This window comes from Athene cunicularia, unplaced genomic scaffold (assembly GCF_003259725.1).
Source record: "Athene cunicularia isolate RWA unplaced genomic scaffold, athCun1 SCF_65, whole genome shotgun sequence".
Taxonomy (NCBI): domain Eukaryota; kingdom Metazoa; phylum Chordata; class Aves; order Strigiformes; family Strigidae; genus Athene; species Athene cunicularia.
Window position 1 is genome coordinate 33302 of NW_020799496.1, and position 3229 is coordinate 36530.

The following is a 3229-nucleotide window of genomic DNA, read 5'->3' on the forward strand; positions in this document are numbered from 1 at the left end:
TGTACCCCGGTGGGGTGTTGGCGTTTCATCACGTGTGTGTGCGCTCAGGAAGCAGCGATGCGAACGCGTCTGCTCGCAGTTTACAAAAGGAACAGGAACGACCTTTTCAGCCCCAGCCTGCCCCGAGCTTTGCCCTCCCCCTGCGTAACTGGAGAGCACCCAGTCTGAGAAAAGTGTCTCCTGGCTCTTTTCCCACCACCTGAAAATTTTTAAATTTGATCAAGCTAATGTGATTTCCTGGGCCTGAGGAAGCCAGGCAGTGACTGGCAACACCTACGCTGTTACCAAGGTGTCACTTGGGGAGGGGGGGGTGTTGGGTGTGGAAACCTGTTCCTTATCCTGAGGGTGAAAACCAGCTTGTTTCTGTCTCACTGAGGAGCTGGGGAGTCAAAGACTGTGGCAGAGCAGGGCAGAGAGTGCTCACCTGTGAACTGGGGGGGCCCTGGCTTGCTCAGGCCCTGGGGTGGGTCGTGCTGGAGCAGCCAGCCTGGATCTTGCCGTGGCTGCCCCTGCTCCACGTCCCCGCGTTTGCTGTCCCCGCGTGCTCCCCGGTGCCTGTTCACAGTTATTTCTGGCAACTGTTGCTCCGCTTCCCTCCGAGTTGGGGTAGAAGGGGCTCCCCCCCCATCTATTTTTGGGGTGTAGGCTGTGGGGAGAGGTTGAGGCCAGGCTGAGGGGTGCTGTGCTGGGTGTGTTGGGGTGACCGTTGTCCTGGGCTGGGAATGTGCTGTACCGAGCCACACTCTGTCATGGCAACAGCCGCTCACCTGCAGCAACTCGCAGGTCTCCTCCCAGCAACGTGGGGCTCTTCCAGCCCCAAAACTGTCCCCGCTGCCATGGCAGCGTGACATGGGGGGAGCACGTCCTGCCCGAGGCAGGGCAGGGGTTGAGGCTTTGTTACCTACCAAAGCCGCAGCAGCTCTACCAGCGAAGCAAAAAAAATCCCTTTTTTGAGCCCAGGAGGAGCAGGGATTCACATCCACACTCGTGCAGGAGTGCCTAGTCCCGATTTCCACCCCCGGGGGTTCCCCAGCAAAACCATTGCAGCTGTGCTCAGCTCAGACTGGTGGGAAGGGGTTGTGGTAAGGGGCTTGGGAGGATTTCTGCCCTTGGTGAGGGACAGTGAGGAGGGGTCCTGGCTTTCCACTCTCTTTGCATCTGCTGTTGAGCGTGTTGCTGCCTGCTGGGGGTGAACACAGTGTCCTGCCCCTGCACCAAGAACCCCCTGCCAGGTTCGGGAGTTCCGTGGTGGCATTTCTGGCCCAAGGCTGGGCCCAGGCAGGCAGCATGTGGCTGATGGATACTCAGGCGTAGGGGGGAGCTCCCTGGGTGGGATCCTCCCCTCAAGGGATCTTTCTGGAGCCCCCCTGGGAGCAGGAGATTTGACCAAACGGAGGTGCATGGCTCAGTCCCCGCAGCTCCTCCACCACATGCAGCCTTTGGATGCACACACACACACACACCCCGGGGCTAAGGGTCTTGCCCTGGAGGAGGAGAAAAATCTCCTCAGACATCTTCATCTTCCTCGCTGGGATGGGGTGAAGGACCTGGCAAGCAGAGTGAAGCCTGACCCCATCCACGTCACAGTGATGCAGGTAGCGCAGAGAGAACAGGGAAGCAAACTTGCTTGGCTTCCTAGAGAAGCGGGGCTTAAGCAATAGCACAGTTTGTACTCCTCTAAACTTCCCTCTTTTTTTTTTTTGTTTTTTTCTCCCCCAAAATAACTTAAGCTTTCTTGTCCAGCTTGAACCAGATTTGACAGGAGATGTCCAAACTATTAAGTACTTGCAGCTGCCGCTGAAAGGGGTTGAGCACAGAGGAGGGCTCTCCCTTCAAACGTGCCTCTGGAGAGCTCGCACGGGGCAGGGAGGGCATTTCACCCAGAAAAACACCGCGTGGACCTCCAGGCAACGCCTGAACGTTTGATCTGAGAGCCTGGTTGTGTGACTGTGGGGACCTTGGCTTTCCTGGAGCCAGATCTTCCCTTGGTGGGGAAGGTTGGGATGGCTCCCACCGCCGGCACAAACCCTGACACCCCCGAGATGGACCAACTTCAGGACGGTCCCTCCTTCCCCACAGCAGCAGCGTGGCAAGGGGCAGCTCACACCCGTGTTGGACATGGATGTGTCCAACCTCTCCTCTCCCAGGGACCACAGAAAGGTCCTTTGGGACCATGGAAAAGTCCTCCAGCACCCATTTTCACAAAGGCAAGCTGGCCACAGAGCTTTCTGTTCTGGTGTGACCCCAGGGCCGGGGAGAGGAGCAGGCTGGACACACAGAGCTGTTTCCCAGCTTGGAGCTGATCCAGAACGGTGCTGTGGATGCTGCCCAGAGCCAGCTGTGCTCTGGGTTTCTCCTTTACCCAGGGACAAGGCAGAGCCCTTCCCTGCGGGGCTGTCTCCCAAGTCGGGCCCAGAAATGGGGCAATTTGGTTCATTCCCCCCAGTCCTGGCTCCTTCTGCTCCAAGGGTGGGGGATGAGAAGCTCTCTGCCGTGTCAGCTCCCCATTTTTTGCATGTCAAGGCAGAGTTCTCCAGCCCTGGAGCTGCCACGATGCTGCTCCACGGACATCTCCCCCCTCCTGGGACCCCCCAGCCACCGCAGCGCTGGGCTTCAATCCCCCGCAAGGGATGTGCTGGTGTTGCTGTGTCCTCCCGAGGAGAAGCAGGGCTCTTGCAGCAGCCTCGCTGCTCTCCCTCTGTTCCTTCTCACCCCCTTGCTGGGAAAAGGCAATTTAAATCCCAGTGCCAGCCTGGGTTTTAATTCCACAGCGTGAGGCCATGCGCTGCTGCACCGGGGGGAGCTACGGCGAGAGCGGGAGCTGCCTCCTGAGCCCAAGCAGAGGGTGGGAGAGCAGAGACGAAATTAATGTGATGGTTTTGGTTGCGCTGCTGCCAGCGGCGCTTTGCAAGGGTGCCTGGGTGATTGTAAGGAGCGGGGGCCTCTCCTGCGAGGCCTCACGTTGTTCTCTACAGCTGCTGGGGGGGGAGGATTGGCGCAGGCTGGCCTTGGCTGGGTTCAACAGGGCTGTGCCTGCGGGTGCCCCGGCAGCTGGAGCATCCACTGCTCCTTGAGAGGCTGCGACGCCTCCATTTGCACCCAGGGCCGTCCAAGTTCACAGAATCCCAGAATAATTGAGGTTGGAAAATCCCTTGCAGCCCCTCCAGCCCAACCATGACCCTCCCCCTGACCGTTCCCAACTCCCCCAGATCCCTCAGCGCTGGCTCAG